Source organism: Phyllobates terribilis, unplaced genomic scaffold, assembly GCF_046119375.1.
Source record: "Phyllobates terribilis strain yellow unplaced genomic scaffold, ASM4611937v1 Scaffold_2__4_contigs__length_985480577, whole genome shotgun sequence".
Lineage (NCBI taxonomy): Eukaryota > Metazoa > Chordata > Amphibia > Anura > Dendrobatidae > Phyllobates > Phyllobates terribilis.
Window position 1 is genome coordinate 814,276,644 of NW_027362762.1, and position 25,587 is coordinate 814,302,230.

The 25,587-nt window shown below is 49.2% G+C and overlaps 1 long non-coding RNA gene across 1 annotated transcript in view; it reads left to right on the forward strand.

Moving 5' to 3' along the window:
- LOC141252999 (uncharacterized) overlaps positions 1-21,610 on the forward strand; it is a 229,971-nt gene extending 208,361 nt beyond the window's left edge. The window contains exons 3-4 of the long non-coding RNA XR_012314186.1: positions 15,628-15,735; positions 19,473-21,610. This is a non-coding gene — a long non-coding RNA (uncharacterized lncRNA). The remainder of the gene's footprint in view (positions 1-15,627; positions 15,736-19,472) is intronic.
- Positions 21,611-25,587: the final 3,977 nt, after the last annotated feature.

Sequence of the window (25,587 nt, forward strand, 5' to 3'; positions counted from 1 at the left end):
TAAATAAAAATGGTATCAGTAAAAACGTCATCTTGTCCCGCAAATAACAAGCCATCAAACAGCTCCATGAGTGGAAAAATAAAAAAGTTATAGCTCTCAGAATATAGCGACGCAAAAACAATATTTTTTACACGGGTTTCAGTGTAAATCTCTGAAATATGTGATTCAGACGGAATCCATGGCGGAAGATTCCCTACAATGAGGCAGATGGAGGTACTGCGGATACCGTCTGACCAATGATCCAGCTGTGCCCGTCTTTTTAGGCATGCATAAAAGCACGGTTGGCCACAGTTTTGTGCGCCTCTTAAAAGCTGGACACTGCTGAACAGTAGCCAGACGGACTCCAGAGTAACTCTGCTGCCTCCGTAGTGAATGGATCCCTCTGGGGTTTTATCTGACTCATGTATTTTGTAGATTTAGATGGAAACCCCGCTGTAAGTGCTCAGCATGTAGCACAGGATAAATGTGAACAGACCCAAAATGTTCTGTACCGAAAATACCACTAATAAAAGCTTCTACTCAACCCACAAATAACAAGTCCCCACATAGATTCATCATCTGTTAACAGAAGTATAGGGAGTGTCCACATTACTGGTAGCACAAAGGGTCTGAAAAAGTGAGGTGGCTCGCTCCAAAAGAAATCCAGCGAAATCTGCGCTCCAAAATCCAAATGCCCCCCTCCTCCTGAGCCCTAGTGTGCCTAAACTGCAGTTAGCGTCCACATGTTTGGTATTTCTGTAGTAATGAGAGCCTACTTAATTTACGGGGGATGTGTCTCCAGAAGCACAAGCTGGGTACAATGTACTGGGCACTACAATGTACGGGCACTACAATGGCAGATTTTAATCTTCATTCTGCAACGTCCACTGCTGCTTGTTTCTGGAAACCATCACTACACTAGTATATGCTGTAACGGGTCTGGGAGGCGGAACCTCTGAGCAACTATACAAGGGGGCGGTCCTTGTAAGGAAGCGGGTGGCTCCCGGGGAAGACGGGCAGATAGTCACGGCAAGTGACAGGGACAGTCTCTGGGTAGAAGGGCAGGTAGTCACGGCAAGTGACAGGGACAGTCTCTGGGTAGAAGGGCAGGTAGTCACGGCAAGTGACAGGGACAGTCTCTGAGTAGAAGGACGGGTACTCACGGCAAGTGACAGGGACAGTCTCTGGGTAGAAGGACATCAGGCAGGTGGCTGGTGAGCATTCCCAGGTGAGCGGGCGAGAGTCTTTGGACAGGCAGGTGGTCACGGCAAGTGACGGCAGAGCCTCCAGGTAGGCTAGGAGGCAGGTAGCAGGTGAGCGCTCCCAGGTGAGCGGGCAAGAGTCTCTGGACGGGCAGGTGGTCACGGCAAGTGACGGCAGAGCCTCCAGGTAGGCTAGCAGACAGGAAGCAGATGAGCGCTCCCAGGTGAGCGGGCAGGCTGGTCCATAGACAGGCTGACAGGTGTCGGAAGGCAGACCGTCGGACCGCAGGCTTGCAAGCAGGTAAACGGATATCAGGCAGGTATCAAGCAGGAATCTGGCAGGTGACTGGCAGGTAACTGGTAACGGGACCTGAGGGCTGAAGCAGAGTGAAGGCTTTGCAACAACATTGCTCGGGCACCTCCATTTTGGAGGAGGTGCCTTATATATGGTGAGGTCCGCCGGCCATTGGCCAGGGACTCCTTAGGACGGCGCGCGCGGCCCCTTTAAGAGAGGGGGAGCGCGCGCGCGTGCCCTAAGCACAGTGGCCGGGAAGCAGCGCGCGCTGCCAGCAGAGCGGGAGGACGACGCCGGGCACGGAGTGGAGAGGTGAGGGGAACAGCGTCCCTGCCTAGCAGGAGGCAGGGACGCCGACGCTACAGTACCCCCCCCCTTTAGGCCCCCCCTTTTTTAGGCCAGACAGAAATTTATCAAGGATGAGAGGGGCATGGATGTTCTCCCGGGGCTCCCACGTTCTCTCCTCAGGACCAAACCCCTTCCAATCTACCAGAAAAAAAGGTTTTTCCTCTTACCCTTTTGGTGGCCAGAATGTTCTCTACCTCAAACTCGTTTTCAGCGGAAACCGGAGCAGGAGGCGTACCTGTAGACTTGGAAAAAGAGTTAAGTACCACGGGTTTGAGGAGAGATACATGGAAGGAGTTAGGGATCCGCAAGTTGGCCGGGAGTTTCAATTTATAGGCCACTGGGTTGATTTGTTTGATAACTTCTAGTGGGCCGATGAACCGAGGCCCTAACTTGTAGGAAGGAATCTTGAGCCGGACATACTTGGACGAGAGCCAGACTTTATCTCCAGGACGGAATTGTGGAGGATCCAGGCGTTTTTTGTCAGCGTGTTTTTTCATCCGCTCGGAAGACTGAAGGAGTGCGGATCGGGTACTCTCCCAAATGGAGGAAAATTTGCTAACGAGAGATTCCGCAGCCGGATTGTCCACCGAGGTGGAGACGGGAAATGGGATCCGAGGATGCTGACCGAAGACTACAAAAAACGGGGATCTGGAGGAAGATTCGCTCTCGTGATTATTGTAAGAGAATTCGGCCCATGGCAGGAGATCCACCCAGTCTGAATGGTGGGCATTAACGAAGTGCCGGAGGTAACTGGTCAGGATCTGATTGATCCGCTCCACTTGACCATTGGACTGTGGGTGGTATGCGGAGGAGAAGTCCAGGGTGACGTCTAGCAGCTTACATGTGGCTCTCCAGAAGTGTGAGGTGAACTGAACCCCACGATCCGACACGATGTGGAGGGGCAGGCCATGGAGACGGAAGATGTGGCGGATAAAGTCTTTAGCCAGCTCGGGTGCAGACGGGAGGCCTGGCAGGGGAATGAAATGAGCCATTTTGGAAAAGCGGTCAGCGACCACCCAAATGACCGCACAACCGGCAGAGACAGGCAGATCTGTTATGAAGTCCATAGCTATATGCTGCCAGGGGGCAGCAGGTACTGGAAGAGGAAGGAGGCGACCGGCTGGCAGGTGTCTCGGAACCTTGTTGCGGGCGCAGGACACACAGGCAGAAACAAAGTCTATTACGTCCTTGTGCAGGGTAGGCCACCAGTAGTGCCGGGTGATAAGCTGGAGGGTCTTTTTCTGACCGGCATGGCCAGCAAGCTTAGACGAGTGACCCCAGTGTAGGATCCTCTCCCGATCAGGTACTGTTACGAACGTCTTACCGGGAGGGAGACGATTTAGACTCACGGGGGCCACCTGCATTACTCTGGCGGGATCGATGATGTGTTTAGGTTCCTCCTCAAGATCAGACACCAGGAAGGATCGGGACAAGGCGTCAGCTTTGATGTTTTTGTCAGCCGGGCGAAAATGAAGAACAAAATCAAAGCGAGCAAAAAACAAGGACCACCGGGCTTGGCGCGGGTTAAGTCTCTGGGCACTCTGGAGGTAAGCCAAGTTCTTGTGGTCCGTGTAAATTATTACCGGGTGAAGAGCCCCCTCGAGCAGGTAACGCCACTCCTCCAATGCCAGCTTAATGGCCAATAATTCTCGGTCTCCTATAGAATAGTTGCGCTCGGAAGAGGAGAAGAGTTTGGAGAAGAAGCCGCAAGTTACCATTCTCCCGGAAGACGATTTTTGGGTAAGTACCGCTCCGGCTCCAGAGGAGGAGGCGTCAACTTCCAGGAAGAATTTGCTTGTTGCCGTCCGGGCGATGCAGCACCGGGGCGGAAGAGAAAGCCTGTTTTAAGGAAAGAAAGGCTTCCTCAGCTTCGGGCGGCCATTCTCTGGGATTAGTGCCCTTACGCGTGAGCGCAGAGATTGGGGCAGTCCGGGAAGAGAAGTGCGGTATGAAGAGGCGGTAGTAGTTGGCGAAGCCCAGGAATCGCTGAATAGCCTTCAACCCCTCTGGTCGAGGCCACTTCTCGATCGCAGACAGTTTCTCAGGATCCATTCGTAGGCCGGTCTGAGAAATTATGTAGCCCAAAAACGGAAGCGAGGTCTGCTCAAAGAGGCACTTCTCATATTTAGCGTAGAGGTGGTTCTGCCTGAGCCTGAGCAGAACCTGACGAACATCCCTCCGGTGTGTGGCGAGATCCGGAGAGAAGACCAAGATGTCGTCCAGGTACACCACTACGCAGGAGTAGAGAAGGTCCCGGAAGATGTCATTGACCAACTCTTGAAAGACGGCGGGAGCGTTACAGAGACCGAAGGGCATTACCAGGTATTCATAGTGGCCGTCCCGGGTGTTGAATGCCGTCTTCCATTCATCCCCCTGACGGATACGGACCAGGTTATACGCCCCACGGAGGTCCAGCTTGGTGAAGATTCTAGCCCCCCTCAGACGGTCAAATAATTCCGGAATGAGCGGAAGGGGGTATTTATTCTTCACCGTGATCTGGTTAAGGCCTCTATAGTCTATACAGGGACGGAGTGAGCCATCCTTCTTTTTGACGAAGAAGAAGCCTGCTCCCGCCGGGGAAGTAGATTTCCGGATGAATCCCCGGACCAGATTCTCCTCAATATATTCTGACATGGATCGGGTTTCAGCAGCGGACAAAGGGTAAATGCGCCCACGGGGAGGAGTAGCGCCGGGCATCAGGTCGATTGGGCAGTCGTATGGTCTATGAGGGGGTAATGTCTCTGCCTCCTTTTTATTAAAGACATCCGCATACGACCAATAAGGAGCCGGAAGACCAGGTAGATTGGCTGGAGTAGGAGAAGGACGGACAGGATGGACGGGAACTAAACAAGTCTTATGGCAGTCCTGTCCCCAGCGAAGGACTTCTCCAGTCTGCCAATCAAGCACGGGTGCATGTTTCTGAAGCCAAGGTAGGCCAAGCAATAGGGCGTGAGAGAGTCCAGGCAGAACATGAAAGAAGATGCTCTCAGAGTGCAGCATTCCCACCTGCAGGGTTATGGATTCGGTGATGAGTTGGATGGGATGTGGTAGGAGGCCCCCATCCACGGCGGCGACAGATAAGGGTACAGCTAGAGGTTTGGTGGGAATGCGGTATTTCTCTACCAGAGACTGAGAAATGAGATTTCCGGCAGCTCCAGAGTCAAGTTGGGCTAGTTCAAAATAACGGTTCTCCCCGCAGATGATGGAGACCGACAGCAACAGAGATGGAGAGGGTTTACTCTTGTCTAGGACGACCTCTCTGAGCGATCCTAGACACAGGCGTTTCCCGACCTCTCCGGGCAGGAACGGATCCGGTGCTCCTTACTGCCACAGTAGAAGCAGCTCCCCTCGGCACGGCATAACGCTTGACGGGTTTTGACCATCTTGGTCTGGTCGACGTGCATAGGCTCGGGTGAGTGCGCCTGGGGAGTAGCAGGAGAAGGGACAGGTTTCTGAAAGGTAGGGGCTAGACGTGGAAACCTCCTCTCACGGGTGACCTCTTTGGCGCGTTCCTGGAACCGGATGTGAATCCGGGTGGCAAGAGTTATTAAGTCATCGAGAGTGGTAGGCATGTCCCGACCGGCGAGTTCATCTTTAATACGGCCGGACAGACCCTCCCAAAAGACAGACACCAGGGCGTCGTTATCCCAGGCCAGCTCCGAAGCAAGGGTACGGAACCGTATGGCATATTGGCCCACGGTGAGATTTCCTTGATGGAGATGTAGCAGAGATGATGCGGATGAGGTCTTCCGTCCGGGTTCGTCGAAGACTTTCCGGAAGGCCGTGAGAAAGGCTGGCACGTTGGACACCAGGGGGTCTCCTCTCTCCCATAGAGGATTTAGCCAAGCCAGTGCCTCCCCCGTGAGATGGGACATGATGAAGGCTACTTTGGCCCGGTCGGAGATAAACTGGTGGGACAGGAGTTCAAAGTGCAGGGTGCACTGGTTTATGAAGCCCCGAGCTTGAGCGGGGTCGCCTCCGAAGCGAGGAGGTGCAGAAAGCCAGGGTCCGGGGCAGGATGCCATGGTATTGGTGGGCAGCGGCGCTGCCGGGCTGTGAGTCATGACACTAGCGGTGGTTGCTGGTGGAGCAGTCAGAGTGTCCAGGCGAGAGTTGACATTCTGCAGATGACTCAGGATGGACTCCTGTTGGGACCTCTGACGGGACAGTTCATGACATAGGTCCGAGAGCGAGGGAGCTTGGGTGCCACCGGGTTCCATGGCCCGAGCAATCTGTAACGGGTCTGGGAGGCGGAACCTCTGAGCAACTATACAAGGGGGCGGTCCTTGTAAGGAAGCGGGTGGCTCCCGGGGAAGACGGGCAGATAGTCACGGCAAGTGACAGGGACAGTCTCTGGGTAGAAGGGCCGGTAGTCACGGCAAGTGACAGGGACAGTCTCTGAGTAGAAGGGCAGGTAGTCACGGCAAGTGACAGGGACAGTCTCTGAGTAGAAGGACGGGTACTCACAGCAAGTGACAGGGACAGTCTCTGGGTAGAAGGACAGCAGGCAGGTGGCTGGTGAGCGCTCCCAGGTGAGCGGGCAAGAGTCTCTGGACGGGCAGGTGGTCACGGCAAGTGACGGCAGAGCCTCCAAGTAGGCTAGCAGACAGGAAGCAGATGAGCGCTCCCAGGTGAGCGGGCAGGCTGGTCCATAGACAGACTGACAGGTGTCGGAAGGCAGACCGTCGGACCGCAGGCTTGCAAGCAGGTAAACGGATATCAGGCAGGTATCAAGCAGGAATCTGGCAGGTGACTGGCAGGTAACTGGCAACGGGACCTGAGGGCTGAAGCAGAGTGAAGGCTTTGCAACAACATTGCTCGGGCACCTCCATTTTGGAGGAGGTGCCTTATATATGGTGAGGTCCTCCGGCCATTGGCCGGGGACTCCTTAGGACGGCGCGCGCGGCCCCTTTAAGAGAGGGGGAGCGCGCGTGCCCTAAGCACAGTGGCCGGGAAGCAGCGCGCGCTGCCAGCAGAGCGGGAGGAGGACGCCGGGCACGGAGTGGAGAGGTGAGGGGAACAGCGTCCCTGCCTAGCTGGAGGCAGGGACGCCGACGCTACATATGCATTCCAAGAGGTGTGTAATTTCCAAATTTGGATCAGTTGAGGCAGGTTTCTACTCTATTGGCACTTAGGGGCTCTGTATATGGGGTCCGTAAACTATTCTACAAAAATTTGTTCTCAAAGAGTCAAATAGTTCTCATTACCTCTCGAGTCTCTCTCTATGTGGCAAAACAATACTGTATAACCACATATGGTGTATTGCCGCATTCACGAGAAATGCTCACTACACCCCTAGAGGAATTCTTTAAGAGGTTTAGTTTCCAAAATCGGGTCATTTGTGGGGGTTTCAGCTGTTTTGCACTCCAAAAATCAAATAGCGCTCCATCCCTTCCAAGCCCTGCCGTGTGCCCAAACAAGAGTTTCTGACCACTTATGGGATATCCCTGTACTCAGGAGAAATTGCAAAACAAATTACGTGGTCCATTTTCTCCTCTTTCCTTTGTGAACATTAAAAATTTGGCGCTAAAACAACATTTTTGGAGAAAAAACATAATTTTGAATTTTCACAGTCCAATATTTTCAAATTCTGTGAAGTACCTGTGGGTTCAAGATGCTCACCACACATCTAGATAAATTCTTTGAGGAGTGTAGTTTCCAAAATGGGGTCAATTGTGGGGAGTTTCCACTGTTTAGGCACATCAGGGGCTCTGCAAACATGACATTGCGTCCGCAATCTATTCCAGACTATTTTTCACTCCAAAAGTTAAATGGTGCTCCTTCCCCTCTGAGCCTGGCTGTGTGCCCAAACAGTAGTTTTCCATCACATGTAAGGCATCAGCATACTCAGGAGAAATTGCACAACAAATTGTTTGGTCCATTTTTTCCTGTTACTTTTGTAAAAATAAAAAATATGTGGCTAAAGCAACATTTTTGTGTGAAAAAGTAAAATTTTCATTTTTTCCTTCCACATTGTTTTAGTTTCTGTGATGCACTTAAAGGATTAATAGTCTACCCCCTAAAGAGGGTTGCAGTTTTTAAAATGGCATCACTTTTGGGTATTTTCTGTCGCATAGGCTACTCAAAGTCTCTTTAAATGTAGTGTGGTCCCTAAGAAAATACTTTTTGTAAATTTTGTTGGAAAAATGGAAAATTGCTGATAAAATTTTTACTCTTCTAACTGCCAAATGAAAAAAGAAATAGGTTTCAAAAATGATTCTGATGTAAAGTAGACATGTGGGAAATGTTATTTATTAACCATTTTGTGTGGTATAAGTATCTGATATAATGGCATAAAAATGGAAATTGAAATTGCGAATTTTTCATTTGTTCATCAAATTTTTTATATTTTCATAAATAAACGCAAAGTATATAGACCAATATTTACCACTAACATGAAGTATAATATGTCACGAAAATCAATTGCAAAAACACTGAGATACGTTGAAGCGTTCCAGAGTTTCTACCTCTAAAAGTGATGCATGTCAGATTTTAAAAATGAGGCTTGGTCATTAACGTATAGAGGGGTTAAAGAAGAAACAAAAAATGATATGACTTATTGATAATGTATTTCATTAAACAGAACAAGTAATATGGAACATATTGCTTTATTTAAATTGTCGTGTAGGAAAAGATACATTAAAGGAAAAGAAAAGATACATTAAAGCTTAAAGTTTATTGCACACTCTGGGCTAAGGAGTTCAGCAGGTGGTCCTACCCTGTGGGTGTTTTTACTGAGATGTGTGCACAGCGGAAATTACATCTCTGAGTGAGACTGCCTACTGGACTCTTAAAAATTAGAAGGAGCAGGGGTTTCAAACTGATCTGTCTTCATGCTGTTCATACAGGCAGCATATCACAGTGACAATGTTCGCTGTAGTCACTGTTGGAGTGGCCACTCCATTTCTCCAGTATTCATGCGGAATTCTACTTGTGGTCCACAACAGAGGAGTGCCATGTCACTAGTGCATAATATAGAGGACTCATTGTTATGTACTCATTGAATTTGGAAGGGGAGCGTTCACTATTGACTGACAACCGCTGTCTCTGCCTATATATACATCAGCTCTGTTTTAGCTCATGGAGGTGGGTCTCAAGCAAGTCTATATTAGACAACTCCATTAAGTATATTGAAAATATGGCTGAAAATATTTATTTTTAACAATTCAGAAGAACAACGCAAGCATTTACAAGTACTATGTTTTTCTTGCTAAATCCAAGTTTGGACCTCAAGCTCAACCCAAAAAACACACAGAAATATATACTCAAATACCAACCAAATATTTGTGGTAGTAGCTACTTTTTTTTAGTTAAAAAAAGAAAACTAGTTGGGAACACAACGATTATAGGGAGACAGGTATTATGAAATAGGATTTGGAACGTTTTTCATTATACCCATGTCATGTGGAAAAATAATCATGAGACAATAATAACCACACAGGAAAGCCAAATGCTAAATCATGGATTTTAGCTAAAATATATATAGATCTTCAGAGATTTCAGAGCTACTTGCCCTCATGGTTACTAGTGAAGATTGCTTTATTTAAAGAGTTATTTCTATCTCTGCTTTTCATGAGTGAAACAGGAATATTTGCATCTAGGTCCCTGCCACAAGACACCAGTTTGCAAAAACAGCTGAGAGCAGCGCTGAGTAACTCCCATAGAAATGAATGGAAGCTATGGAAACAGTATAGCAAAGAGAGTTACACTGTTGGTGTAACTCCCAAGTTACTCTGTTTCCATAATGCTCATTCATTTTTATGGGATCTATGTGACGCGCCCCCTGGGCCATATTCTTTAGGGGGAATATCCGGAGCCGGATCAGATGGGAGTTGTAGTCTTCCGAGTGGCTGTGACCCGGTCCGTGCCCAGGGTGTCAAACTCAGTTGTATGTGGCAGTCCTACAGATGTTAATAAGTTCTTAATGTCGACTACGCCACCCGTTGTATTGCGGTCACTATGGCCGCCGCTGCAGCAGGGTCCGCTGAGGCTGATGGTGTAGGTGCAGCTTTTGATGGTATAACCCCCAACGGGTGGGGTATAGCCTCAGGGGGTCAGGTGCAGAGAATGGGGGTTGTGGTGGTGCAGCATAGATGTTAAAGGAAGACAGAGTCGGGTTATGCAGTTAAGGGTATTTACTCACTGCTGATGTTCCGGTCACTCCAGCTTCAAGTGACCTCCCGAGCCGTGCTGCATCCACCAGGTCCTGGATCCAGCCAACCCCCAAGCGAGTCCGGAGCGTGACCCTGAGCTCTCCTTCTGTCCTTTCTCTGGCCGTCCCCACTAGTGATCCACCCAGGTCCAGCTCCCTCGGGCCTTCTGTTGGGAGACCCTTGGCCTTGGGTTCCCTGACCCTCCACGTGGTATGCCTTCGGGGTGGATGTGGTGGGTGGCCGTGGCAGACGCTGCCCACGGCCTCCGGTCTCTGGCTGGGGTGTGTTTTTGCCCCCACCAGCTTGGGTTCCGGTACCCTGATGCCGACTCTTCACCCGTGGATTGGATTTGGGGTCTCAGAGTCCTCTCTTCTGTTTCCCCCTCTGGGTCTCTCTTGCTTTCTCCTCTCTCTCTCTCTCTGGGGCTGCTCTGCTCCTCTGCTTCTTACTCTGACAGACTGACCCTGTTCTTTGATGGTGCCCACCTTATATACACCCTCTATGTGTGAGCTCAGGTGACCAGCACCCAATGAGCTCCTATCTTTACCCAGGCTGCTCCCCCTATCTGCCCCTACACTACTTGGGATGTACCACCCCCCTCCCACTCCAGCCAGGAACAGACTCGGTCGTACCTGCACATTTCTAAGTGGGAGTACCGTCGGTCTGTTCCTCGGAAATGGGATGTGTGTAGTGCATGCAGCCTACCGAGCTCAGTTCCACACTCCATCCTTACCCGGGAGTGGAATATCACACCTCTGGGTTGAGGTGCAATACCCCTGTAGCAGCCGAATCCTCAGGGTGCTACATTCCCTACTGGTAAATCACAGCACGTCCTCGGGCTGTAAGACATAACACCAAAACATACAAATTTTTGCATAAACATATAAAACATATAAAACATTATATATATATATATCAATATAAAACATTCTCGTCGCCTCTGGCTCCTCCTCCGGTCACTGTGCAACGTGTGACCGGGTAAAGTGTCCAGTTCACGGTTTCAGTTCACGGTGCCCCGACGGGCAACTATATACAGCTTCTGCTTCGCTGTCCTTAGCGACGGCGTCCTCCTGCTCTTGCTTTATGGTTACCTTTGGCTTCAGACCCGTCCGGGTCCTCTTGCTCTTCCTCCTCACACCGCAGCTCTTCCTCCGTCAGGCGATGCACATGGAGGGCGTAGGGACCTTTGGCACACTTGTGCCGGGTGAAGGTGACCTTGTCCCCGATGTAAAGGTCACGACCTCTGTGTCCCTCCGGTAGGTGGGACTCAACGTCTCTCCTGGTTACGAAGACGTCGCCTAGGGTGTGGTGGTCTCGGATGAAGCCCCACCCATGCTGCAGGTTAAACTTTATCACAGTCCCGGTGGTGCGGGGACTATGCGCTGCACGGGGGTCTCTCCTGGCCCGGCTCTTCTGCTCCGCGCTCTTTACTTGAGCTTGCTGTTCACGGACCCGCCTCTCTCTCCGCTCCCTCTCGAAGTCCTCGAGCTGTTGGCGGCAGCACTCAGCACGCTCCGCTGCAGCTGCCCGAGTCTCTTGAGTGAACCCCATAAGATCTTCTCCGGTGGGGTCCCACTCAAACTGTGCTTCCGCTAGCGGGGGCGAGATCCTCTTTACGGGCTTTGGAGCCGGGATCAGGGGTTCATCCAGGGGTCTCTCTCTCCGGAGTCGGGGATGGTGAAACTCCGGTGGCCATATAAATGGCTGCCCATCCGGGCACGTATGCTGGGCGTACAGGTCCTCTCCCAGATGCGGCACTCTTGGTCTTATGGGCGCGGTGGTGGTGGCGCCCGGGTTGCCCGGGCCTTGCGGCCAGGCCTGGGGTATCTGGAAGGTAAAGGGCACCGTAAGGACGGCGGCGCCCTGGGCTACTTGGCCCTGCGACCAGGCCGGGGGCTCCGCGGAGGTAGGGGGCGCTGTTGGTATTGCGGCGCCCGGGGGTACTAGGCCTTGCGACCAGGCTGGTGGTACTTCCTGCTTGGTCACGCTCGGGGTCGAGGCGTGTGACGTCACAGGGGTCGCGGCTCCCGTTTGAGGCCTAGTCTGCGGCGGTGACGTTGCAGCGACGGGCACGGCAGGATAGACTTCGGGCTCTGCGACGGGGAGCTGGGGCAGGTACGCGGTTTCCCGGTCTGGGGTATAGACGTCCCCTTTACCTGCCTCCACTCGTTCGGCTCCCTTCTCGGCGCCGTCTCCGGCCTTCAGTCCTCCCGCGCCATCCTCAGAGGCGGTCTGTCTCCTCGTCTCGGGTGGCGTGCTCCGCTGACAGGTCTCGGTCTGCTGGGCCATCTCACGGCTCCACTCCGCCAACGTCTCTCGCTGCACCCGGGCCATCCTCCTTGCGAGGCCCTCCAGAGCGGTCTGTGCACACTCCCGGTCTCGGGGGAGCTGTGCTAGGACCTCCACTAGGCCTAGTGGGGTCGTTGTTTCCAGCAGGCTCCTGACCAACGGGTCGGTGCTGCTCTGCTCTCCTACAGTCGTCTCCAGCAGGCTCCTGGCCAGCGGGCCGGTGCTGCTCTGCTTTCTCGCCATCTCCGGGTAAGCTCCTCCGATACTCTTCTCCAGGCTTCTTGCCTCCGGGTGCGCTCGCTCTACACTGCTCCAGGCGGCACCCATCTTTGTTCTCTCCTTTCGTCTCCTCCCACCTCGAGGGCGGTCCCGGGGCCACTTGGTGACTGTCAGCTCCAGGGGCTGTTCTTTCACGCTGACAGACACCTCTAGCATCACAGTCTCTGTTGGTGGGGGCGGTTTCCACTTTTGGCGCCATTTTCGGTCCTGGCCCACGATGGGAGGTGGCCTCTCGCCACCCTCTGGCACGCCCATAATGGCGTCCGCTCTTCCAAGGCGGGAAACCTTTGGAAATGGCGGGAATCGCTTCCCAATGGCGGGAAACTCTGCAGATGGCGGGAAAACGCTGTTAATGGCGGACAACCGGCTGGAATCGACTGGTGATGGGGTCCGATGGCGGGGACCCTCCGGAACCGGCAGGAGACTTCTTTTTGAGGTAAACTCATTCTTTTCTTCAGGCACGCAGTACCCGGTTGTTGCGGGCACGTAATCCTGCCGACTACGCCAAAGTTGACGCGCCCCCTGGGCCATATTCTTTAGGGGGAATATCCGGAGCCGGATCAGATGGGAGTTGTAGTCTTCCGAGTGGCTGTGACCCGGTCCGTGCCCAGGGTGTCAAACTCAGTTGTATGTGGCAGTCCTACAGATGTTAATAAGTTCTTAATGTCGACTACGCCACCCGTTGTATTGCGGTCACTATGGCCGCCGCTGCAGCAGGGTCCGCTGAGGCTGATGGTGTAGGTGCAGCTTTTGATGGTATAACCCCCAACGGGTGGGGTATAGCCTCAGGGGGTCAGGTGCAGAGAATGGGGGTTGTGGTGGTGCAGCATAGATGTTAAAGGAAGACAGAGTCGGGTTATGCAGTTAAGGGTATTTACTCACTGCTGATGTTCCGGTCACTCCAGCTTCAAGTGACCTCCCGAGCCGTGCTGCATCCACCAGGTCCTGGATCCAGCCAACCCCCAAGCGAGTCCGGAGCGTGACCCTGAGCTCTCCTTCTGTCCTTTCTCTGGCCGTCCCCACTAGTGATCCACCCAGGTCCAGCTCCCTCGGGCCTTCTGTTGGGAGACCCTTGGCCTTGGGTTCCCTGACCCTCCACGTGGTATGCCTTCGGGGTGGATGTGGTGGGTGGCCGTGGCAGACGCTGCCCACGGCCTCCGGTCTCTGGCTGGGGTGTGTTTTTGCCCCCACCAGCTTGGGTTCCGGTACCCTGATGCCGACTCTTCACCCGTGGATTGGATTTGGGGTCTCAGAGTCCTCTCTTCTGTTTCCCCCTCTGGGTCTCTCTTGCTTTCTCCTCTCTCTCTCTCTCTGGGGCTGCTCTGCTCCTCTGCTTCTTACTCTGACAGACTGACCCTGTTCTTTGATGGTGCCCACCTTATATACACCCTCTATGTGTGAGCTCAGGTGACCAGCACCCAATGAGCTCCTATCTTTACCCAGGCTGCTCCCCCTATCTGCCCCTACACTACTTGGGATGTACCACCCCCCTCCCACTCCAGCCAGGAACAGACTCGGTCGTACCTGCACATTTCTAAGTGGGAGTACCGTCGGTCTGTTCCTCGGAAATGGGATGTGTGTAGTGCATGCAGCCTACCGAGCTCAGTTCTACACTCCATCCTTACCCGGGAGTGGAATATCACACCTCTGGGTTGAGGTGCAATACCCCTGTAGCAGCTGAATCCTCAGGGTGCTACATATGCAAACAGCATCTTTTCTAATAACTCTGATGGTCGGAACCTAAAAGCAGTTATTTTCATTTCAGCTATAAAAGGTAGAGATGGGAATAAAAGCTGTAAAGGGTCCTACGCCATGCACACAGTGTCCTCGATCAAGCTCCTTTTATTATACTTACAGATAGAGAGGTCTGGTCTGATGGTGTCTTTGGTCTTGATCCGGCACCTTCTCTCTTCTTGCGATTACCGTCTTCCTTCTCTGCTGTGTGTGGATGATGTGTCCTACGTCATCCACACAGTGTCCTTCATCGAGCTCTTACACAGACGCTTTTCTATCTACCCTGCCGAGGGCAGAGTAAAGTACTCTAATGCGCATGCGCCAGGAAAGGCCAAAAAGCGCCGATGTGCCGGAAGTAAAGTTGGCAAATGCGCACTACAGTATTTTAGTAGGGCAGATAGAAGTGCGTCTGCACAAGAGCGCGATGGAGGACACTGTGTGGATGACTGAAGACTAGTGTTGAGCGAGTATGTTCTATTAACCCTTTCGCCGAGTATGCTCGGGCCGAGCTCCGAGTATTTACAGCTGCTCGGTGATATGGTTGAATCGCTCCCGTGTGCATGATTTGCAACTGTTTGATAGTTTTATTACATGAGAGGAATGTGTAAGAAATAGACATTCCTCACATGTAATAAAACTGTCAAACAGTCGCAAATCATGCACACGGGAGTGATTCAACCATATCACCGAGCAGCTATAAATACTCGGAGCTCGGCCCGAGCATACTCGGACAGAACATACTCGCTCAACCCTACTGAAGACGCATCATCCACACGAAGCAAGGAAGGAAGACAGCAATCACAAGAAGAGAGAAGGTGCCAGATCAAGACCAGAGACACCCATCGGACCGGACCGCCCCATCTGCAAGTATAATAAAAACTATTTTTTGGATTGGCGACTTCCTTACATCATTCCAGTATGCTGTAAAAACATGGTGACAGGTCCCCTTTAACATGGATATCCTATTGAAATGCACAAACATACAGATCTTTACCTCAGTAAATTTCTTGACCCCTGATCTTCTGCATGCAGTGTCCACCTTCACTCCCAAACACAAGGCCGGTTTCAGCTTAGAGATCTGTAATACATCTGCCTCAGCTCGGCAGAGCTTTATCACCTTTCCCTATAGCTACTCCCCTCTCATGTGCTCCACGCCAGGTTTTACAAGGGGCCTGGCATGCTCCCTTGTCCTCATCTGCTCAGACCTATATAAGGCCCACTAAGACACAAAACTGTGTCTTGGTATTAAGACTCTTGGTTTGGTTTGTCTTATCGTGCACCACTACCTGCTCCTGGCTTGCCTCTGCCTGTATTGTCTTTGACTTTCTTGTGTCCTTTCTGCTTGCAGCCTCCAGTGTTTCCAGTCCTCACTCGATACATGCTTTTCTGCTGCTGCATCAACTCCTGGGATCCATGTGCCCACTCGGACTTGGGTTTAAAGGATCCACTGCACAAGGTGAGCTCTTATCGCAATCATTTCGTTGACACCTATGTGTCCTAATTCCTGATTCACACATAAGGGTACGTTCGTATAAGGTGCATTGCAGGCAGAAAAGTACCAGCATTAGGGATGCCCACTTGCTGCAAAGAAAGCCTGTAACATAAATTGACCAAAACTGCATATTTCTAATTGGCAGTATGTCAATTTATGCCGCAGATTTCACCCTTGTGCAATGCATCGGGTGCTCTTTAATACTGTGGTGCTACATATAATTACCAGGACTAGTCCAAGAGGCATGCGCCTAGTGAGGAACCGTCTAGGAAAATGGTAGGTGCAACCGAGGGAGGATGTTTTCAGAAAGAAGATCTTATAATCATCTTGAAGCGTAAGGATTAGTGTTGAGCGAGTATGTTCTATTAACCCTTTCGCCGAGTATGCTCGGGCCGAGCTCCGAGTATTTACAGCTGCTCGGTGATAAGGTTAAATCGCTCCTGTGTGTATGATTTGCAACTGTTTGACAGCTTTATTACATGTGAAGAATGTCTATTTCTTACACATTCCTCACATGTAATTAAGCTGTCAAACAGTTGCAAATCATGCACACGGGAGCGATTTAACCTTATCACCGAGCAGCTGTAAATACTCGGAGCTTGGCCCGAGCATGCTCGGACAGAACATACTCGCTCAACCCTAGTAAGGATTGTAAAGATTCTAAGGAAGTGTAAGAGGAGGTGACAATACTCCTGGAAAACCTCGACATTATGTATCATTGATGCGAGAAGGCTGCCACCTATTGTTCAGACTGGACCATGCGGAAATAACCGGAACAGGAAGAGTTGCAGTGGGGACGAGTTTGAATGTGACACCTATTCAGGTGCCTTTGATGGCGGAGTTCCTGAATATAAAGGCACTGTGCGGCAAACCGGTTTTGGGGCCAGAGGTGAGAGCGACCCAGAGATGCTTGGGTGGAGACGCTGCAGCTGGAGTGACAGACCAGGATGAGAAGTGGGTGCCAGCAGGCTGCTGTCCGGTTACACATAGGACCACAGCGGCACCAAATGACACCCAGAGTCTCGACTACGCCAGTCAAGACCCGAATCCCAGACCTGCGCCAGTTAAGACCCAGAGTCCAGATTACGATGACGGTCAAGAGCCAGAGCCCAGCCCTCTTTCCCTCAGACCTGGAAGACACCAGATGTCGTTCAAACACCGAAGACCCATGAGGAGATTACGTCTAGAAAAAGACGCTTGCAGTGGAGAACGTGAGACACGACTGAGCCTGCTGTTGCTTCCAGCACCGAAGTACGGTACAGGGGTTGGCCTGGGCAGCCGACAGGGCGGGTTCAATTGAAGTGAAGCATGCCCAACGTGCTTTGGTAGCCTTTGTCAGGAAGACTTGTGGCCTTTCAGGAAGAAGCAGAGACCCCCGCTAGGGCCATTGTTGCGGGAGTAGTCTACACAGTAGCTCCCACCATAACGTGTATTTACCCCAGTTAGAGAGTCAGAAGTATAATCCTCAAGAAGCTTCCCTAACATTTAAAATGAACTTTAAAGACTCATTGTATGCTCTGTATTGTATAATTTACTTGTTGCATCCCGTTAACTGTTGTTATAACTATCGCAAATTTTCCGCCAAACCTGAGGCAATGAATAGCTCATTGATTGTTCCCGTCTTGTGTTCCTCTACCTGCTGCATTCGACCACCTGCTTACAGAAGGATCAATACATTTGTTGGGTCCTTAAGGGGAGGAAAAGACTATTCATTTAGCATATCTAACCATTATAACTGCATGAGTCTTAGCCCCTGTCTGTTGTACTGTCTGTACTGCCCTGATGGTAGACCTGGCTACGGACAAAATTGTCACAACATAAGTTGATGATATACCGTAGGTACAGTACAGACCAAAAGTTTGGACGCACCTTCTCATTTAAAGATTTTTCTGTATTTTCATGACTATGAAAATTGTACATTCACACTGAAGGCATCAAAACTATGACTTCACACATGTGGAATTATATACTTAACAAAAAAGTGTGAAACAACTGAAAATATGTCTTATATTCTAGGTTCTTCAAAGAAGCCACCTTTTGCTTTGATGACTGCTTTGCACACTCTTGGCATTGTCTTGATGAGCTTCAAGAGGTAGTCACCGGAAATAGTTTTCACTTCACAGGTGTGCCCTGTCAGGTTTAATAAGTTGGATTTCTTGCCTTATAAATGGGGTTGGGATCATCAGTTGTGTTGTGCAGAAGTCTGGTGGATACACAGCTGATAGTCCTACTGAATAGACTGTTAGAATTTGTATTATGGCAAGAAAAAAGCAGCTAAGTAAAGAAAAACGAGTGGCCATCTTTACTTTAAGAAATGAAGGTCAGTCAGTCCGAAAAATTGGGCAAACTTTGAAAGTGTCCCCAAGTACATTTGCAAAAACCATCAAGCGCTACAAAGAAACTGGCTCACATGAGGACCGCCCCAGGAAAGGAAGACCTAGAGTCACCTCTGCTTCTGAGGATAAGTTTATCCGAGTCACCAGCCTCAGAAATCGCAGGTTAACAGCAGCTCAGATTAGAGACCAGGTCAATGCCACACAGAGTTCTGGCAGCAGACACATCTCTACAACAACTGTTAAGAGGAGACTTTGTGCAGCAGGCCTTCATGGTAAAATAGCTTCTAGGAAACCACTGCTAAGGACAGGCAACAAGCAGAAGAGACTTGTTTGGGCTAAAGAACACAAGGAATGGACATTAGACCATGCTTTTGGTCTGATGAGTCCAAATTTGAGATCTTTGGTTCCAACCACCGTGTCCCTGTGCGACGCAGAAAAGGTGAACGGATGGACTCTACATGCCTGGTTCCCACTGTGAAGCATGGAGGAGGAGGTGTGATGGTGTGGGGGTGCTTTGCTGGTGACACTGTTGGGGATTTATTCAAAATTGAAGGCATACTGAACCAGCATGGCTACCACAGCATCTTGCAGCGGCATGCTATTCCGTCCGGTTGGCGTTTAGTTGGACCATCATTTATTTTTTAACAGGACAATGACCCCAAAAACACCTCCAGACTGTGTAAGGGCTATTTGAACAAGAAGGAGAGTGATGGGGTGCTACGCCAGATGACCTGGCTTCCGCAGTCACCAGACCTGAACCCAGTCGAGATGGTTTGGGGTGAGCTGGACCGCAGAGTAAAGGCAAAAGGGCCAACAAGTGCAAAGCATCTCTGGGAACTCCTTCAAGATTGTTGGAAGACTATTTCCGATGACTACCTCTTGAAGCTCATCAAGAGAATGCCAAGAGTGTGCAAAGCAGTCATCAAAGCAAAAGGTGGCTACTTTGAAGAACCTAGAATATAAGACATATTTTCAGTTGTTTCACACTTTTTTGTGAAGTATATAATTCCACATGTGTTAATTCATAGTTTTGATGCCTTCAGTGTGAATGTACAATTTTCATAGTCATGAAAATACAGAAAAATCTTTAAATGAGAAGGTGTGTCCAAACTTTTGGTCTGTACTGTATGTTTGCAACATCCTTCAATATAGGCCATAATCTACCACCTTTCTGGTCTTAAGCACTATGTGGATTTACTATGTGTATATAAAATGAATTTATAAGAGCCACATGGTTAATAACCCATTGTATGTAGCTGAAAAAAACCATCTGATAAGAGCTTGTTTACCTGCTATCCTAGTAAAATCTAACAGACTGGCAATAATAATCTAACACCTCAAATGTTCATTTTTTTTTTTTTTTAGAGAGGGAACATTACAGAGTGTACCCATGCCTATCCTGCCAAGTCTAGCTTTTTCAGAACAAAATCAAAATACATACGTATGTATTCTGGCTTTACTTCAATTATTAATCTGTAATGGATAGTCATTGGTCTCGTCAATTACCGGATTCCCAGTCTGCTCAGAAATCCCAAAACATCACCTTCCAATTACTTCAATGAAAGGAATGCCTTCAAATACGAATGTTAATCTGAAGAGAGTAAAAGGAGGTCTGTAATATGGCCAATGAACACACAGCAAAACATCCTTCATGACCTCTAGCTCTGAGTGATCATTTGGACTCAGAAACCAAATAGCACTGGGGCAATGAATCATCTTCCACGTAAAAACAGTAATAACTGAAAATCGTAACATAACCCAAAAGGTGAAGAAAAACAGCGCTTTCCTCTAAGAGCTTCTCTTATTTCATCTTCAACTATATACCATATTTGTGACTGCCGCTTGTAATAAGAGGTACACGTTCCTTACATTTCTTGGCCTATCAAGAGAAGTATATTGCTGTATCATGTCTCCTGCTGAATCCAACCTGAGAACACTCATACTGTATATTTTTTCAGTGGTCTGTCACATGTAGGCGCTGTACTTGTATTACGAGGGTCAGTCAATAAGTAATGCCTCCTATTTTTTTTCTCTTTAAATAAGGTAGTTATGTTAAATATTCGAATTTGGCACAATTCCTCAAACCTTCTCCAATCCACAGCAATTGCAACTTCCTGCTCCAACAGGTGATAGGACTGTATCTGTTTGCAAAATGGCTCACATCGATGTTCGTATTAGACAACGTTCTGTGATTGAATTCTTGCATGCAGAAGGTGAAACGCCCATTCCAATTCATGAGAGACTGAAAAATGTGTCCGGTGATGCAACAGTGGATGTCAGTATTGTTAGACGATGGGTTCGTCGCTTTAACACAGCTGAAGGGCCATCACCGTTGGCTGACAAAATGCGGAGTGGCAGGCCAGTAACCGCAGTGACTCCAAGCAACATTCAGCGAGTCGATGACATCATTGGTGGTGACCGCCGGGTGACAGCAGATGAATTGTGTGGCATTATCTGCCTCAGTAAAGGCAGTGTGATGAAAATTATTGGACAACTGGGATACAGAAAAGTTTGTGCACGGTGGGTCCCAAAAATGCTTTTTACCATGCTGGAATACATGCCCTTGTTAAACGGTGGACCAAGACTGTGGAAATGGATGGAGGTTATATTGAAAAGTGACAAATTAATCGTTAATGTTGTGGTTTTCAACCTATGTAATTGCATTTGAATTTCTTGCCAATTAAAAGGAGAAAAAAATAGGAGGCATTACTTATTGACTGACCCTCGTATATGTAGTGCTCTGTACCATTATTACAATGGCATGTAAATGTGACACCTCGAGCGCAGGGGCACCAAGTACACCAGGCATGGGTCAGATCCTTTCTTACTGTCGCATGGGGTTTTGGTGGCCCTGCCCGATGCCTGGCGCTCTGGTGCACAGTAAAATAAATAATGGACACAGCTATGGGTGTGCGGGGAGTTAACACTGCGTTTACTGTTCTCTCTTCTTTGTGTGGTGGTAATGGTAGCGTTTCCTGTGATGTTGGTACGGAGAGTAACAGGAGAATCAGGAGGCAGATGTACTTTTAAAACAGATTAAACTTTTACTGTAAATGTTCAGCCTTAGAAAGGATCACAGCCAGAAAGATGAATTACAACCATAGGATAGTACAACAAAACATGTGCAGATGACAAAGCTCCTCAGACGGGCGTTTAGTGACAGATGCAGGAAATGGCATATATAAGGCATGATAAACAGCAAGTGTGAAAAGAGCCTATCCTGTGATCCAAGCTGACAAGATAGTCTTCTTCTATCCCACTGACATAGCTCCCAACCGTCCCGCATCCCATCATGGCACAGCTGTTCTCCCGGCTGTGGAGGGTGGTGCGGCAGGTTGCAGCGGGCACAGGTAGTAGCCGGCAGCTGCAGCTACCACATGTGCCCGTTGCTGAAGAAAGTGAATATTCACTCCTCTCCACACCCATGGGAGTGGAGAGGAGTGAACATTCATTCTCCTTAGTAGCGCACACTGTCAGCAGCAGCCGCCGACTCCTGCAGCGGTTCCGCGATCTTGTGTGCCCGCTAATAGAGAGAATGAATATTCAGTCTTCTCCACTCCCATGGGCATGGAGAGGAGTGAATATTCATTCTCTTTACTAGCAGGCACATAGGATCGCTGAGCATCTGCTAGCCGCGGCGCTCCTGACAGTGTGCGCTATTAAGGAGAATGAATATTCACTCCTCTCCATTTACATAGTCACTGCATGGAGAGGAGTGAATATCCCTGCAGCTCACCTCGGCATCTGAGGGCACATGGCAGTGACATCATGTGCTGCTCAGATGCTGAGATCAGCTACTGAAAGACAGGACGCAGCGCTGGAGCAGAGTTGAGGAAGGAAGGTGAGTAGAAGTGTTTATTTTTTTCATGTGTGCAGTGATGGAGGGCCATGTATACCAGGATAAGGGGGCCATGCATATCAGGATTGGATCTGAGGGGGCAATGCATACCAGGATTGGGTATGAGGGGGCCATGCATACCAGGAATGGGTCTGAGGGGTCATGCATACCAAGATTGGGTCTGAGGGGGGCATGCATATCAGGATTGGGTCTGAGGGGGGCATGCATACCAAGATTGGGTCTAAGGGGGCCATGCATACCAGGATTGGGTCTGAGGGGGCCATGCATACCAGGATTGAGTCTGAGGGGGCCATGCATACCAGAATTGGGTCCGAGGGGGCCATGCATAACAGGATTGGGTCTGAGTGGGGCATGCATACAAGGATTGGGTCTGAGGGGGCCATGCATGCCAGGATTGGGCCTGAGGAGGCCATGCATACCAGGATTGGGTCTGAGGGGGCCATGCATACCAGGATTGGTTCTGAGGGGGGCATGCATACCAGGATTGGGTCTGAGGAGGCCATTGAGGAAGTGAAGATGGATCCAGCTCAACACACCAGGCAATTGATTAAAATTCAACAATCTTTATTGGCAAATCCTTTTAAAAATTTGTAGAAAAGACAAAAAATGGACATCTCAGACGACAAAGCATATATTATGGGGTGGTGTGTATAAAAAATGCCATACGCGTTTCGAGTAAAAAACTCTTGAACACTGGCTATGAAAAAGAATATTCTGAATTGGACTTAAGTATACTAACAAATAATCATGGATACAAAAAACACATGAAAACAATCAAGAAAATACCAATCACAGAGAAGACTAGACTGAATATATGAAAAGAAAAAGAAAAATGTGGAAACAAGATAAAAATGTACCCTGGAAAAACTGAATGAGAAATATGTAATGCAATACATATGAACAACTATGTGTGTACACATGTATACATATGAGAAAGTCCTAGAGAAAACCTGTACAAGTAAGAGCAGAAAATATCCCCCAAAAAAGGGAGGAAAAAGGAGAAAAAAAACCCCACACAACCTGCAGACAATAAATATGTGCATGAACAAATTTTCAATAAACATTAACTGCAGAAAACTCTAAAAAAAACCCTTTTCTTTGTCTTTTTCCTTTTGGACTCAGTATTATGTTTTTGATAGTATAACATAATTTCTCATCTGAGATTAAGCCCTGATGGAGCATATGTGTTAAGAAAAAAATGAATAAAATTAAAAAATAAAAAAAATAGAAAAAAAATATCCTTTTTCTCTTTTCTCTCTTTCCTTTTGGACTCAATATTATGCTTTTGATAGTATAACATAATTTCACATCTGAGATTAAGCCCTAATAGAGCGTATGGATTAAGAAAAAAAAAAAGTATATAAAAAAAAAATTCTCCTTTTTCTCTTTCTTTCTGAGGAGGCCATGCATACCAGGATTGGGTCTGATGGGGCCATGCATACCAGGAATGGTTCTGAGGGGGCCATGCATACCAGGATTGGGTCTGAGGGGGCCATGCATACCAGGAATGGGGATGAGGGCCATCTGCTGAATGCCCCTCATTATTAGCACCTCTCTGACAACTCCTCCTGCCAGGGGAGAAATGGTAAATGGGCATGGATTGGGGTGTGGTCAGGGACATGGCCAAAATTTGTCGCATGGTCTATCCCTCTTTTTCTTCTTCAAAAGTTAGGAGGTACGCCCACTGGGGTGACTTTCACCAGCAGACCCCCATATCTCAGTTTCCTCTGAACTTCATCATGTTGTAGGATTCTTGTTTTCCCATCTCCATTATGGGGGACCACCCTCCAGGCCCGTACTCCTCCTGCGTCCACAGAGTGGTATTCTGGTAGGCTTAGGGTGCTGTGCAGACCAGGGAATTCCATCTGCCTTTTGGGTGCTAGTCCTCAGGCTATCCCACAGGTTTGCTCTGGTCAGTCCATCCCTATTCAGCCTGATGGAAAAGGAAAATTAATCCCCCCTCACATGTTTTCTGGCTGCTTCACTGGCTCGTCCCCAACTGTCCTTTGAGGTGCTCACTGGAACTCTGACTGAAATAACGGTTGCAGCTATTTTTATTGTACCCAGAGGCTTCACCCATTAAGCCATCCGCATTGCAACTGCCTCAGTGAGGATCCTAGCTTATCACTACCTGGGCTGCTGCAATGAGTGTTGATATACAGTGACACTTAGACCAATTCTCTCAAGAAATAATACTAAATTACAATATTATAAGTAACAATGCATAAAATTATTGTGATACCCATCTCTGGGGTATTATATAAAACTTTGGGCACCCCTGGTCAAAATTACTGTTATTGTTAACAGTTAAGCAAGTTGAAGATGAAATGATCTCTAAAAGACCTGACGTTAAAGATAACACATTTCCTTTTGTATTTTAGGCAAAAAAATATATATATTTTCATCTTTTACATTTTAAAAATTATAAAAAGGAAAATGGGCCAATGCAAAAGTTTGGGCACCCTGCATAGTTAGTACCTAGTAACACTCCCTTTTGCAAGTATCACAGCTTGTAAACGCTTTTTGTAGCCAGAAAAGAGTCTTTCAATTCTTGTTTGAGGGATTTTCATCCATTCTTCCTTGGAAAATTCCTCCAGTTCTGTGAGATTCCTGGAATGTCTTGCATTTGCAGCTATTTTGAGGTCTAGCCACAGATTTTCAGTGATGTTCAGATCAGGGGATTATGAGAGCCATTGTAAAACCTTCAGCTTGTGCCTTTTGAGGTAGTCTATTGTGGATTTTGACGTGTGTTTAGCATCATTATCCATTTGTAGAAGCCATCCTCTTTTTCACTTCAGCTTTTTTTACAGATAGTGTAATGTTTGTGACTCGCCCCCTGGGCCTTGGGGCACTCGGAACCGGGCCTTCTTGTGTACAGTGCTGATGGGGGTAGTAGTGGCAACCCGGTCCGTGGCTCAGGGTGGTCAGACCAGTGGTAGTCTACTATGTGCTTTGTAATGTCCGACTACGCCACCCGTGGATTGCGGTCAGAGTGAACCGTCGCTGCAGAGCAGACCGCTGAGGCTGGTGTTGTGGGTGCAGCAGGGAATAGTACAACTCCCCACGGGAGGAGTGCAGCCTCAGGGCAGTGAGCGTAGATGGTGGGGGTGATGGTGCAGGGAGTCCCAGTACCGTTAGTGCTGGCGAAGTAAGAAGCACAAATACAACGTGTTGCAGTCCAGGGTCTTTTACTCACAGTTCGTATACTCCAAGCCACTTCTGTACAGGTAGTGACTGCCCAAGCCGTGCTGCGTCCACCAGGCGAGGGGCTCGGTCAACCCCCAGGCAATTCAGGAGCACGGCACAGGACTCCCCTCTATCCTTCCCCTGGCTCGTGCCCCACCAGTGACCAAGCTTTTGTCCAGCTGCCGTGGATCTATGCGGGCAAACGTGGGCCCCGTTTCCCGCTATCCCATATGGCGCCTTCCCAGCAAGGCTTAGCAGGGGGTCACACCAAGTGATGATCACGACCTCCGGTTCTTGGCTGAGGGATAATTTGCCTCCACCAACTTTCTTGCCTGACCCGTCACCCGATTTCACGTTGGTCCTTAGGGTCCCCTCTGCCTTCTTGTTTCTGAGCCCTTCTGTTTCTCTGTCACTCCTTCTCCTTTCCTGTTCCTT